This window comes from Lissotriton helveticus, chromosome 6 (genome assembly GCF_964261635.1).
Source record: "Lissotriton helveticus chromosome 6, aLisHel1.1, whole genome shotgun sequence".
NCBI lineage: Eukaryota > Metazoa > Chordata > Amphibia > Caudata > Salamandridae > Lissotriton > Lissotriton helveticus.
In genome coordinates, this window is record NC_136067.1 from 830,797,173 (window position 1) to 830,813,479 (window position 16,307).

Consider the following 16,307-nt stretch of genomic DNA (forward strand, 5'->3'; position numbering starts at 1 on the left):
TGGCCTTTAAACTCTCCAGGTCAGATGTCCGTTTGCTGAGCACAAGATGGCAGAGTGCTCCTCGTGCTCTGACTGTGTCCCCCGTCCTACCCCATTTAATGGAACTCTGCTCTCAAGGTTTTTGGGTCCTGACCTGGGTGCATCTTGCCATTTTGAGATGGTTTCCATCGATGCCCACGACCCGGATCCGCCATTTCGTGGATTCTTGTCCTTTCCTTTGGTCCATTGTATTCCATCCTGCCGACCTTCAGTCATTTCTCTTTTGCTGGACTGCTTTATCTCTTTCTCCCCCTCAGGTCCCCCTCTCTCCTCTCACCAATCTCAGCCTCCGACTCTTCTCCCCCACCTACCGCTCTCTACCCCTATTTTTATTTCCCTGTTAACTCTGTAAATATGTGATATATACTTGTCCAGCCTAATCGCTAATAAAATGTATTCCTGAGCAAATCTATTTATATATATGTATATAGAGATAACCGTAACCACTAGTATATGTAGTAGACACTTGTACTCACTACCATTCCTATGTGATTCTTAGAGTTTATCCATTTGTAACTCTTCCTCGAGTGACTTTACAACTTGTACATTTGCAATTTTCTCTGTTTGGATCTCTTCCTTGTGTGACTTTACAACTTGTACATTTGCCATTTTTTCCCTTTGTATCTTTTATGTAACTCATGTAATCCTAAATCCTTGAGTATCGCAACTGGTTCTTTTGTAAAGCGCTGAGACACCTTCGGGTAATGTTCGCGCTATATAAAATCGCATTAAATAAATAACTAAAAACAGAGGTCGATATGCTACTCATAATACAACAATTGTGGCACTTTCTAGGAGGCCATGTCCTAAGCGAATGCCGTTCATGACACTAACGTGATAATCTCGGTCTTCTGTTGGTAACTCGCAGGCTACTAATGGATCTGATATGCCTTATGTCCTGAGCCTGACAGAGAGGGGGGGGGGGGGGCACGGTACCTCCACACCCCACACGGTACCTCCACAACTATTCCTAGAAGCCGAAAAACTGACGCAGGGGGAGCTTATGAAGCATCATGCCCTAAGCATGGACTCCCCCGTCCCTATTCCGCGACTGCCAACACAATCCACCTTCGGTAACTCATGGGCAGTTACTTCTGGAACATGATGTGCCACATACATAATTCTGCAACCAACACAGTACCACCTCGGCCAGCTCACAGGCTGCTGTTTACGCCGCTCGTTTACATTTTCTCCAAACAACGCCTGAAAATCTGCCTTGACATCGTCATTGTCTAATCCTCTCAGCCCACGGGATGCTGCTGCTCCCTGCAGTGTCCTCCATCCCCCTCCTCATAAGATGATTTGGCATGGTTTCCGACTCCGGACTGTGACAAGTTTTCGTCCAGCTGCTCAGGGCGCTGGCATGCCCTCGCTCTGATGTCTCTGACTGCCGGCTTTGTCTTTCTCCCGCAGGTGGGGCTTCCTCTGCCAGTGGCAGAAACCGGATGTCCTGGGGTCAGTCTGTTCACACGCCTCCTCGGCCAAAGCCAGCCACGCGGACAACAGCGTCTTAAGAGTCAGCTGAAAATCTCGCGGACCGGTCCACGAGTAGTTGGACAACTACTTCCGGTGTACTCAAGTTGCCGCTTCCGGAGCAGGAGCAGGGGGCGGTTTCTTCCGGGCCGGGTGGGCCGACTTTTCCGGGGCGGGCCATATTTTCTAACCAATGGCTGGATTTATGGGGAAGTACAGCCACAAAGACCCCTCCTAGTACCGATTACCTCCCCTTGCCTTCACTTACTGATGTTGGTTAGAGTCGAAAGCAAAGCGGAGGCAATCGGATTTTTATAGATCTTCTGTCGGGAGGCGGGAGGTAAGGCCCAAGTTCGGGAACCTCCCCCTGATTCGGGAGGGTTGGCAATTATTTGAGAGCTAAGTTTTTGCCAGGCGTTGGCAGTATAGTCTGCACAGGTTTAGCCCTTTCTCACACCTAACGCTTCTGAGTCAAGACACAGACTTTCCAATGTACACTTTTGTGACAGTGAATCAATGCAATGTGTTGTTGCAGTTTTTGGATTCAGTTTGATCCTGCCTTACCATACATTATTGTTTTCAATCATCAGACTTCATATATAAATCAGACAGTGCCTTTTAACAATATTTTCGCATGCTTTGCACTAAGAGATTGATAATCAACTATTACAGTGCATTGATAGCCCCCTATTAACTGTTTCACGTGAACACGATCCTAATGCAGCATTCGAGACATCACACAGCTACTTGATCTTTTATGCTTTCAGGCTATTCAAGATCTAAATGGGCAGGAATGAGGTGACTTTTTATTTGTGATCGAACAAAGCATGGGCGAGTATGTTGAGTTTGAAATGCTTTGCTATTTGAAGAGATACATTTTTTGAACTCTCACACACCTTTAAGCGACTCTTCTAAAGAGTATTCAAGAAAGGCATACATTAAGGTACTTCTGAGTGGACCATTTAAAGAGAGGTAATATGTAACAGCCATATTTCCTGCAGGGAAACAGTGAGGTCGAATTGCTGAAAAATAGAAGTGGCGGAAATATGATTTACACAATTCGAAATTGTGCAAACTTCTACCATTCACAAAACCATTCTAAAAGTTGGGATTTGTAAATGATTGTAGATTCATGATTACAAGATGAATTGTGTGCAAGAAGACTCCCATATTCACTAATGCATGTTTCTGGTGGCTGATGCAAGTGAATAGTTCTTACCATACGGTGGTGAGTTTGTTTCTGGAATGGCTGTATGCAGAAGCATTTTTGCTTTAAGCATAGTCTGTTTGCATCATGTAAGTAGCTATGGCAACTTTGGCTGCTTATTCATGTTCCACAGATTCTGTGGACACAGTGATTAAATTGGAAGTGTGAAAAAGGGTCTGATGTCGAGTTGTTTATGTGTTTTGGATCTTGCTAGATTTTAAGATCAGATTTTATGAAAAGCTAGCTCTATGTCTAACGTAAGTATCTAAAAAACAATAAGCTCCTTCCACAAGGACTTTTTGTAGCCATTGATAGCATGACTATCACATAACATGATAGAGGAGCCAGAAGGTGTGGTTTCACAGCTAGAACATGCTAATTAAATAATGCAGGTGTCACAGTATGTTCGGTGTCTAAAACTGGTGGGTTAATTATATAGCTGCCTTAAAATCAGTGTCCTAATGGCCATTATTAGCAGGATGTTCAAACGCTGGGCGAGATCCTTGGGATCAGGACCAGGCAACACTTATCCAACTGGGCTCGCTACGGGCACAACCTGCAGGGTTCCTGAATCCTATTCTTCGGTTCTGTTCCCTCAGAATTTATGCTGTGGGGGACTGTGGCTACCACCAACAACTCAGGCACAGACAGCAAGTGCATGTGATGCCCACATAGCTACGTGGGCTATTATTTATGCTTCTTTATTCCCAGAGGTCCATTCCCACCTAGGGTCATAGTGAATTTACCTTCCCATCACCGAGGCGGGAGAGCAAGTCAGTGTAGCTGAATAGTGGGATGCAGTGTAGGAGCTTGCTGGGCAAGTGAGAGAAAAAAAAAGCAGAGTGGGAGAGCATCGAGCGAGGTAGCAACAGAGAAGCTCAGTAAAGTCCTCTGGGTTTCCTTTATTCTTTGAGAATATACAAGTTGATTATGCTGGTCTGTGGTGATAAACCAGAGAGATTTGTGTGGCCCTCCCCAACATGGAAATGACAGTACCTTGCAGATCTCCTATGAACAGCTATCTTTCTTGGCTTGATGGTTGCTGTTTATCTCTATTAGTTTAGCTGGAAAAAATCCTACACCCTAGGATGACATGCAGTTCAAAATAAAAGGTATGTACCATAACATACCTCCTGTCTTTTTCACGATGGTGAAGTAGCAACAGTACAAACTGCAGATGTGGCGCTGGGACACGGTTTCACTCTCAAAAAATGTTCAGTTGACAATCTAAGGTGATTTGTGAACTGAAATATTAATTTCTTTAGAACTTTTATTTACATAGAAGATATTCTTCAAAAAAATATGGGATTGCAAAACCTAAAACAATTTAGCCTTCCTTCCCCCAAAAACAAGAAGGCAGACTGACCTTTGGGATTATTGACAGTGGGAGATAAACGGCTTGCTGCACTACTTCCAAGAAACACTTTTTTATTGAGTTTATCAATGTTGTCTCACAGTACCAAATATTCTATTTGTGTATTTGTTTTTGAAATATTTCTTTATAGGGCTGTGCAAAGACCTCCCTTGTTTAGATGCTAAAAACACCTGTAAATGTAAGGACAATTATGTTTTTGGTAACTATTGTGAGATGAAGCATATCACATAAGGTTGAGAATGCAAAGTTCCTTTATACTATTCTGTAGAGAACACACGCTTGAAGTGAATTTCTGTGCAGAAAGACTTCAATTAAGTACTCTGAAGAAGTAAATAATCTCAACTGTCTTCCAAGTACTATACAAAAGATTTTAGGTATGTCAGAATCAACTTATGAGAATTACATTTCCACGGCCTAAGTAAAAGTAGCAAACATAAGAATCTGGTTCTAGAATAATATATAGCGATAGAAGGGGTAAATCCAGGTATGCCAGATGTGTACGTGCTGTATAGTTTAATAGAAATTCAGAAATTAATTGATGAAATGCAAATTGTAGAAAAGTAGCTGATTGAAAAATAGAGGCAATATGCAAGTGATTGCTTACAGTTCAAAATATTTTAAAGTGAAAGATTTACTATGGAGTTGTAACTTGGGCACAAGATCAAAAGTGAAGCAAACAACATGACGCAAGCATTAAACTTCACAGAGCAGTGAAATGTTTCAAGCAGCCAGGTTCCTTAGTACAGATAAGTGCTATAGAAAAAAGATACTCAACTGAAATTGAAATGGACATTTTTGCAGAAAGTAATACCAGAACAATAACTATAACCGGGAAACTAAATAATGAGAGTGTATTGTATGAAGATTGCTTAATTCAAGATTTACTAGAAAGCGTATGCACAAACTTTTACCAAGCCTGGTATGGGAAAAGACTCAAACCCCCTTCACAGAAACAAGCCAGAGATTTCCAGAGCTCAGGAGCCAAGAGAATCAACCAGAACTTAAAGGGACAATCCAGTGAAGGACACCAACCATGCCTTAGTATTTGTGTCACAATTATGGGAAGAAGTGCAAAATCTGTAAAAGTACTGCTAACTATTACAAAACTTGCTGACCATTACATGAAAGTGACATAAACTGAATGCATGTCTTTGGGCAAAGAGCAATAGGTTTAGGTGAGCAAAAGCCTATATCTCAGACAAAGGATCAGAGGTTCATAAACTGTAATCAAGAGTTTAGATCCTCTCAATCTAATGATATTACAAATGAATTGATTGAATGAAAGATGGATGCACCTATCTGAGTGGGAAGAAACATTAGTAGACTGCTGGATATGGAAAGCCAAGATACTCTCATCTGTGAACCTACTCCAAGGAATAACCGGACACATTACTTTTTGGGACCCTTAGAAGGATTGTTTTACCATAGATTTGGAGATGCTGCGAGTGGATTAGACTAATCAAAGTGAACATACACATTCTCTAGGAAGTTGCAGAGGCCTTTGCACATGTAGATAGTACGTTTTACTAATAAAATGTGAAATGAACCTGGGGAGCAGCTGGAAAATGGGGAATACTACTAAAGGGAAGGGGAAAAGTGAGGGGTTTAGAGAGGAACAAGCAACTACAAACACCCACCACAAAAGAGTAAGCACATTGCTATTCACAAACTGCACTTCTAAAATTTCTACAGTAAAAAAAAAAGACCCACAACAGTCATGATTGTACTCTAGCCCAGCTTTGCAGTAGTACAGCACCACACAAGGCCACTCATAGGTACTGCAATGCACTCCCATAGAAAATAATAGAGGCAGGGACTTCTAAGAAATCCTGTTAATAAAATATATTATTTCAAGTTTTGAATTACATATATGCAATTTGTAAGTGTTAAGTTATATTCAATTTATTTAAATGTAATTAATATGTACATTTTTGTTTAAAAATAATGAAATAAAACTTTTAAGCTTTTAATAAAAAATGGAATATATTCAAATTAACTTAACCAATACGTTTTAGTAAAGTTTTCTAAATAATAATTAAATATAATTGTGATAGGGTGGATTTTTAAAAAAAACATTATTTTAAACAATAATAATTAGAAATATAATAAAATAACATTTTAATTTATTTAATTATTAAACATTTAATTGATTGAGTTATTGTTCAGCTGCATTTAATTTTTTAATACTGGATTCATAATTATTTTAACTAATTTACATATTTATTTTTCATTTTAATATTTTTACCATTTTGTTTATGAATTCATAAACATGATTTTTTCCTATATTTCACAATGTGGTGATCTCTGCTCCGGGGTGGAGACACCCACCTACCTGTGAAAAGATACTAGTAGTAAGTTTATACTTTTAGATCCTGTTCTGGTTGGCACCACCTCCTGCGCTAAAGGGTGGAGACATGTAAGTCTGCACTTAGTGGCAAACTTACACTCAATAATGGTGAATAGCAAAAAAAATAAAGTTACTACTTGGTGCAGCAGTACATTTACACACAAGTAAATCTACATGTGTACATTTACACACAAGTAAATCTACATGTGTACATTTACTTTTGTGAAGACGGTCCAGAATTTTGTGTGAACTAACTTCAGTATATTTGGAACATTAGCCGAGTTTAATTGACACATGGCTGTGCCCAACTATGTTCTGCCTTTGAACATGCACCCTTTGTGTCAGTATGCTCATCTGAAGAAGAAGGAAGAATTAAGAGAAAACCTGAAGGACCAGTGTTTTTTCAGCAAACAGCCATTGAATATGTCACAGACGACATGGAAGATAATATTAGTAGTCTGTATGTGTGAATATCACAATACAAGTCACTGGTGATGTAATTAACTCACAGAGATGCCATGGCAGGATGACTGATGGTGAAAATAACCTTCTTCACACCAAAGAAGGAAAGAAGATAGACTATTCATGTTCCTGTGACAAACTTGAATTAATGCTGCTGATTAGTTGGAAATAAAATAGCAGAATTCCTTCCAATTCCCACCCTATGGACCTAAGTCAAGTTGCCAGGGTATTTAAAGTTTCTTCGAGGATAGATTCTGTAAAGCTGAATGTTTGAGATTCCTCATCTGAGTGGGAAATGGAATAAATACGGGTACAATTATACAAAGAAACTGATGTATTACTAACATGTTAATGGGATGTTGGACACACACTTAAGAGTAGAGCATAATAGCTGGCAGTGTGATGATCTACTATCCTATCCACATGGAGAAAGGTTTAGAAGCATTATTATCTGGAATGATATAAGAACCCAGAAAAAGTCCTAACAATTTCCCAATATTCATTTGCAGGAAGCAGTACAATGATTTGAGAGTGTACATTGATTATCACAGGCTGAACAGTCCCTGATCAAGATGCAAATCCTGGAGTTGACGATCCATTAATCTGCTTAACAGAAAACAACTGTTTTTCTGTTTTACATTTCAAATATGGATGGTAGGAAATGTCCACTATGCCAGAAAAGAAAGAGAAAACTGTATTCATTTGTCGTGTTGGATTCTACAAATTCAATGAAATTTCCGAGGCATATCAGTAGCCCCCTTCACCTACTATAAAACACTGTCAGAGATGTGCATCTTGTGGAAGTGCTCGTATATCTCACTAATATCATTGTGATTGGTAGGACTCAGGGTGAACTCGATATTAAATTGGGAAAAGTGTTAGGCAGATGAAAGCACAAGGTCTGTAACTGTCTCTTGACAAAAGTAAATTTTGCCAAAGCAGTGTCAAGTACATTTGACACACTATCAGTAGAAGGAATGAAAATGAAAGTGAGCACATGAAAGTGTAGACCTAAAACATGGCCAAAATCAATCACCTTGAAAGAGGAAACTAAAATACCAGAGCACAAAGTGCATGAACCCTTTGGGTTAAGATGAACTGTAAATTGTCAGCAAGCATGCAATCAGTTGAACAAGGAACTTTTAACATCCCTAGGACAGACTTATGCTGATCTACTGTTACCACACTGCATATAAAAGGAAGTGAAGATGGTCTAGGCACTAAGCTCTATCAAGGAGAAGGCAAGAAAGACCACTTACATGATCAACGCAGAGTAAAAAACAACAATGAACCTTTAAAGTATATGCAAAAGAAATCTAATTTGACGCAACTGGGCACAGATGACTCTGTGCCTTACCAATGTACAATTTCCAAATCCAATATCTCCTTAGTAAGGCTGACACTGATGTGGAAGCTTTATGTAGTAGAGCATGTCTGTTTTCACTACCGAGTGTTTGGCAGAACTATCTTTTTAAGGAATAAAAGCTTTCTGTAATATAATGGCAGATCAGCAAAAGACTGAATACCCCAACCAGCTATGTGCTGTAGACTGGACATAACATCCGAAGCAGTGCCCGATTTACACTCTAATGCTAATAATGTGGAAGTTTGAGAACTATTCAGACTTACAAACAAGCACAGATATTGGGTCCAGGAGAAACTGAAGTGCTCAGTGCCAAGAAGTACTTTCAGATGAAATGAAAATGAACAACCTAGAAACATGAATACTGTTCAGTTAGGGATGTGTAATTACTGTCACTAAATACCCAGGACATATTCGTTGGGGTCAAGGGCAACAAGTAGACCTAACCTTGTTCAGCACAAATCCTTTGGCTGCTAAATTACAGTGTGCTGTATGATTATTGGAAAGAGAAGTGTCTGCTGTTAGGGCACGATATGCATCCACACAACTAAGATGTTCAAAATATTTATGGTTCATAAATGTAAAACATTTACCATTACAATATATCCAGCAGCAAGTTCAGCTAGCATTATTAACAGTGATTACACTGTAAACACTTTTACACATATTTGCAACACTTTTTATAATGCTCCTTAATTATATGCAAATACATGCACAAAGGGAAGCAAGATTCATGATTCGTTACCTTTAATGTGCCCACTTGGGCTTGGTGTTTATGCATTTCAACTTTTGTCATACATATGTTTTGTATATACCGTGTTATTTTCTATCGTCTATGAACTGTTGGGTACAGACTCTCTGTTTTTTTTATGAGTGAGCGACTTAGGACAATATGTCCAAGGGTCCTCTTGTATGTTGATTTTTGTTTAATAGGGCTTCATTTTAACCAGGGATACTGATTGTCATTGTACATGCTTTTTAGGTCGAGCCTAGAGCAGCTCATGCGCTGATTGCTCGACTTTTAGTAGGGGGTAAAAAAGTGCTACCCACAAGCTTTTCCTGGCCTAAAGCTTGTGGGCATGTGCGCGTTAACGTGTGCAGCCGCCATCTGCCTTTCGGAACCGTCATGGCTCATTACGTGCTTTCGCGCGCGCGCGCACACAACTCCCTCCGCCTCTCTCCCCTATCTATGCATTCCGCACGGCCAATGCTTGTTTGTTGCTTCTTATCTTTTCTCTTCACATTTATGTATGTCATGTTTTCATTAAGCTGTTAGTTGACCAAGAATTTTGAAGGGTAGCACCCTTTCTCCCTTTTAGTGACATAATGGCTACATTCTGAAAGAAAGCAATTGGCTGTTTTTTGATGGCAAGTAGAGCTCATCTTAGTTATTGGCTTGAAAATGGCAGCACCGTCTACAGAAGGGCCCATACCCCCACATAGGTATTTTTTCGAGTATTCTTGTCATTGACTTGTTTACAGTCATTCTCATCGTCCTCTGTGAAGGAAATATACCAAACCTGCGGTTTCAAAACACGCAGATTTAAAATATTAACTGTTTGGTGATTGACTGTTACTCATTACACTGTTCTTTCTTTGCACTTGATGAGCTACGCAAAAAGGTGGCATTGATTCGCCAGCAAATCTTTTTGTTTGTTGTTATCTTCTTTATTTTGTTAATCTTCACGGAGAACCTGCGACCCCTTCAGTAAAACAGCATAGACTATATATTTGTAAAAGGCAAGAGAGACAGGCACAGACGCCCTCTCGCACCTCTACATATAGGTAGCATGATGGCATTCAAAACAGAGGTTAATGCTTTGTCCGTTTTACTTTATTCTGCAGTGCTTCTTTAAAAACAAATGCATATTGATTAAATAATTTAATTCACATTTTTGCGAAAATTGCCCCTTTTTAGGTCGAGCGACCTATCTCAATGCGCATGGAGCGGGAGCGAGATATATAGGGGCTTATCGAGAGTTTACCTAACTGGCGATTTGATGCTGTGCCCGTGCGCTTTTAGGTCAATGCGCAAGCGCATTGACCTAAAATGCGCGTGCACAGCATAAAATCGTCAGCCATCTGTTGCCCAGCTTGGTGCCGCTCCACACCCTGCGGCATCAAAGGCTTTCACGGCCGGCCGGCCGTGCTTTCAGTTTGCCGCTCCACCCCCTGCGGCATCAAAGGCTTTCACGGCCGGCCTCCGGCCATGACTCGCATTTCTCCTTCCTTCGTGCCCAGCCCCCTCTCAGCGCTGCCTTGTTTAGTTAAGCTTTGTTTACAATGTGGTTTCATTTGTACAAGTGCTGTGTCCTGCTTAGATATATCAATCTGGCATTTCACTGTCTTGTTTCACGCATTTTTATTTGACCTGTGTAAACTTTTTTGTTATGTAAGCAGAATTTATGGCATTTTGCCCCAAGCATAATTTCTGGTATTTTGCGTCATGCTTCGTACCTGAGATTTCAGAAATCAAGAATTATTCCTTGTAGAATTATTCCTGGTCGCAATATTAAATACCATTCAGGTGGAAATCCTATCAAGAGCACGGAAAAAAGTAAATGACTCAAACGTGAAAAGCTGCTGTTTGCAGCATTTTCATTTCTTGCGCTATTATTTTTGTGCGACATGCGTCATCCAGAGGCGCATTCTGCACTATAAGTTTGCGCTGTATACCAGATTTCCATTTTTTGCCATTTCAAAAATGCTCAGCACTGTTTTTAACTCCTCTCTAGGTATATGTTCTTTAGTGGAATTAAAAATGTTCGCTTGTGTAATATATAATTTTGAAAGGGGTTGTCCTCATAAAACATCCGTCACTTCCTCACATGACATGGTACTTGCTGTATTGGGAATTTGGCTTTTGTGGGCAAGGTTATTTCCCCTCACCCACTTCTATTTTCATCATTTCATAGTTGGCATTCAAAACAAATAAACATTGACCGAATTATCTATATAGCTTACAATATGTGCAGCTGGAAAATGTGTGTGATCTTGACAATGAACAGTTTATCCCATAATATTTCGAGCCAGTAACTTGCTGCCCAGTTACCTTGCAGCCTCTGTACTTCCAGGGCCGGGGGACTTAAAGCATCGCCACCAACTGACAGGGCATCAGACTTCTATACCATCAACAACTTTCAGAAACACACCCCCGTCTCATACTTTCTGGATTCCAGGCGCTGCATCTTGTTTTGTGTGTGCAATGTTTACAATTTTTGCATCCTTGCTTAAAAATGCGAGTATTTCAATGTTTTAGTTATGCGAAGTCTCTTCTTTCTCCGTGATTTAAAAGGGATAAAAACATTCTTAACACACGTTAACGTCCGGCGCCACTTCAGTAGCAACTAACTGGATTTTATTGAATGTTGACTATTGTTGTGCTCTCTTATCTTGCGCAGCCAGGTATTGAAAGGTTGGTATGTGGTTGCTGCTGCCCCACCACATCCACCACATGCACCACCACTACATCCACCACCCCATCCACCATCGCATCCACAACCACCACCGCATCCACAACCACCACCGCATCCACCATCACCACAACCACCACATCCACCACCACCACATCCACCGCATCCACCACCACCACTTCCACCGCATCCACCACCACATCCACCACCACAACCAACACATCCACCACCACTTCCACCACCACCGCATCCACCACCACCATCCGTTCCACCACCATTCGTTCCACCACCACCGCATCCACCACCACCACATCCACCGCATCCACCACCACCACATCCACCGCATCCACCACCACATCCACCATCACCTCCACATCCACCATGACATCCACCGCCACATCCACCACCACCACATCCACCACCACCGCATCCACCACCACATCCACCACACCCACCCCCACACCCACCACCACCACATCCACCACCACATCCACCGCATCCACCACCACATCCACCACATCATCCACATCAACCACCACTTCCACCACCACATCCACCACCACTTCCACCACCACATCCACCACCACCACATCCACTGCATCCACCACCACCACCACATCCACCATCACCTCCACATCCACCTCCACATCCACCGCCACATCCACCGCCACATCCACCGCCACATCCACCGCCACATCCACCGCCACATCCACCACCACATCCACATCCACCATCACCTCCACCATCACATCCACAATGACATCCACCGCCACATCCACCACCACATCCACCACCACCACATCCACCACATGCACCACCACCGCATCCACCACCACATCCACCACTACATCCACCACCACATCCACCACCACCACATCCACCGCATCCACCACCACCACATCCACCACCACATTCACCACATCCACCACCACATCCAACACATCCACCACCACATCCACCACCACATCCACCACCACCACATCCACCACATCCACCACCACATCCACCATCACATCCACCGCCACATCCACCGTCACATCCACCATCACATCAACCGCCACATCCACCATCACATCCACCGCCACATCCACCGCCACATCCACCACACCCACCACCACCACATCCACCACACCCACCACCACCACACCCACCACCACTACATCCACCACCCCATCCACCACCACCACCACCCCATCCACCACCACCACCGCATCCACCACCACCACCGCATCCACCATCACCACCACCACCGCATCAACCATCACCACATCCACCGCATCCACCACCACCACATCCACCGCATCCACCACATCCACATCCACCACCACATCCACATCCACCACCACATCCACCATCACCTCCACCATCACCTCCACATCCACCACCACATCCACCACCACATCCACCACCACCACATCCACCACCGCATCCACCACCACATCCACCACCACCGCATCCACCACCACCACATCCACCACCACATCCACCACCACATCCACCACCACATCCAACACATCCACCACCACTTCCACCACCACCGCGTCCACCACCACCACATCCACCGCATCCACCACCACCACATCCACCACCACATCCACCACCACATCCACCATCACCTCCACAATGACATCCACCGCCACATCCACCACCACATCCACCACCACCACATCCACCACATGCACCACCACCGCATCCACCACCACATCCACCACACCCACCACCACATCCTCCACCACATCCACCACCACATCCAACACATCCAACACATCCACCACCACTTCCACCACCACCGCATGCACCACCACCACCGCATGCACCACCACCACCGCATCCACCACCACCACATCCACCACCACCACCGCATCCACCACCACCACATCCACCACCTCATCCACCACTGCATCCACCACCACATCCACCACACCCACCACCATCACATCCACCACCACTTTCACCACATCCACCACCACCACATCCACCACCTCCACCACATCCACCACCTCCACCACATCCACCACCTCTACCACATCCACCACCACCTCCACCACATCTACCACCACCTCCACCACATCCACCACCACCTCCACCACCACCACCACCACATCCACCACCACCACCACATCCACCACCACATCCACCACCATCACCACCACATCCACCACCACCACCACATCCACCACCACCATATCCCCCAGATCCACCCCCACATCTATATGTGTGTGTGTGGCTCTGTGTGTGTGTAGGTGCAAATGCAATGTTCTTGGATTTTCATCACAATAAAATACACAACATAATCTTCACAACATTTATTTACAAACGTTTAAGCTATTGCCATTATAAATTACAATACATTTTATTTAAGTATTAATTATTTACAAAATTAAAAGCCATTGTTATTTGTAATATCAATACATGTAAGTCACGTAAATACAACACACATTACATTACAAATGCTATAGGTGTCACATTTGCGAAAGTTAAAACTATTGACATTGTAACTGACAAAGCTATTAATTTTGCTATTTTCAAAACCAACACATAAATAAAAAAAGTGTCATTTACAATACCAATCGCTCAAACTTTCCTAATGCGAGACCTATTGCATTTCCAATGCTTGTTCTCATTTGCCATCAAAGGTACTTTATGCTTTGGAAGTCCAAGCTTTTGATTGATTGACGCAACCTTTTCACAGTCACATGAGCCAAGTTGGTATCTTCTAAAATAAATTGTCAGGCTACATATTAATTATTTTTGCAGCGAGGCACTTCAGAACGTTGGTCTGTACACTTCCTAATTGCAAAACGTCAGTAAGTAGAACATTTTACATTGAGATCAGTGGCGTAACACAAACCCTTGCAGCCCCTGCTGTTCATGGGACCTCCACCCCTTCCAGGGCCCCCTCAGCCCTTCAGAGGTCCCCCACTAAGCCCAAGGTCAATTAGTATTTGTGAGATATTGAAGACTCAGGGCCCCCTCGGGGGTGGGGGATAATTTTACGTCACAACACTGAATGAGGTTGCATTTATATAGTGCTTACTCCCCCTGATGTGGTGTTTAAGCGCTTTATAGGGAGTCGGACACTAACCGGGTACCCCAAGTTAGTGGTCAGTCCATGGGTTATTGGGGTTATTCAGGGCACAATAAAAAAAGAAGTGGGGGGATGCTCAAAGTTAGGTGGTGTCACCGGAAGTGACATCACAACAGGAAGTGTCATCACGAAAGGTAGTCACCTCTCCTTTACAGGGCGCGCTACACATCAGTGGGGATTAGACATAGCGCTGCTCTTAATGTAGTGACTCCCCTGAGCTCTCTGGTGAGGTGAGGCGAGGGGGCTTCACACTATCACAGCAAAGGCCTTCGGTGGACCCACGCATACACCAAACGCACAAGGATCTTTAGTGGTAAAATCAAACTGATTTGTGCTTGAGAGATCGACCGGGCGGCCGTGCGGGCAAGGAACGCCATAATTGAAAGTCCAGCTTTTGGGCAGGGGGGATGGCGTCCAGCCGGAAAAATAAGTGGAGGGACGCCGTCCACCCGCGTGGTACCCCGACTCGAGCCCTGGTGTTATTCCTGCATGCTAAAGGAAACCATTCTGCGCTTTTACTCTTGTTTCTTTGTGGCACATTAGTGATTTAGGTGTAATCATTAGAGGGACGCTATGTGAGAAGTAAATGTTTGCTCTAATTATTATTGTTATGATTTTTAAAAAAGGCTGAAGATAGACATGCATGATATTCCAAAAAAGCGCTTCAACGCCTCACCAGGGGTAGTAAGCGCCATATAAATGCAATTCCAATTACAACTTAGAGTAATTGATGTACATGAGTGGCATGTAGAAGGGAAACAGAGATGCATTCAAAATTAACAAGCATTGGCATAGCCAATATGTCTCGCCTTTGGGACCTTATAAGTGTTTAGCCATGCAACACTTGATGTTGTTGCACCAAGGATATTGTGCTGGATATCTAAACACTTTTAAGATCCCAAAGGCGAGACCAATTGGCTATGCCAATGCTTGTTTGTTTGGGGCGCTGCGTCTCAATATTGGACTGTTTTTATGCCACCCCTTTTAATTGATCTCATGGTTATTATCGACCTTTGACCATGCAGAGTTTCTCTGTTCTGTTCAGTTTTCTGGATCTTATACCCTATATGCGAGGATCTCTATGCTAAAGTGTGCAGATATTTTCTTCTTGCACAGTTTGCTGATTTCGTTATACTCAAACTTTGTATATGTTACATTTGATTTGCTGAGATTTAGGGTGACCATTTAAATGTGCGGAACTGCTTTTGTAAACAATATTCTCACATGGGTGGCATGCAAGTGAACACTTTGCCTTTTTAGGTTTCGTCTGCACAGTGCTTGCAAAATCCTTGTATTAAAAAAAAAATTCTTAAAAGGGGCTTAGGGGAAAGGAAGAGAGACCGCCCCCCCCCCCTACGTGTGGGTAGGTTCTACAGGCAAGTCCGGACTGCGAACAGGTACCTCAACCTTAGGGTATCAAGCACATAGGAGACGACCGTTGAAGCCGTTCTTATGTCTAAGTAGGGTCCCACTTAGAGACTGCAGGACCACCTGGCCTGCCTTGATTTAACCGAGTGGAAGGTAGTATCTACCCCTTCCC

General features: G+C 43.1%; 1 protein-coding gene across 1 annotated transcript in view; it reads left to right on the forward strand.

Moving 5' to 3' along the window:
- The first annotated feature begins 1,773 nt into the window (after nt 1-1,773).
- BEND3 (BEN domain containing 3) overlaps nt 1,774-16,307 on the forward strand; it is a 44,505-nt gene continuing 29,971 nt past the window's right edge. The window contains exon 1 of the mRNA XM_078648422.1: nt 1,774-1,852. The gene's annotated coding sequence lies outside the window, so the exon portion shown is untranslated. The remainder of the gene's footprint in view (nt 1,853-16,307) is intronic.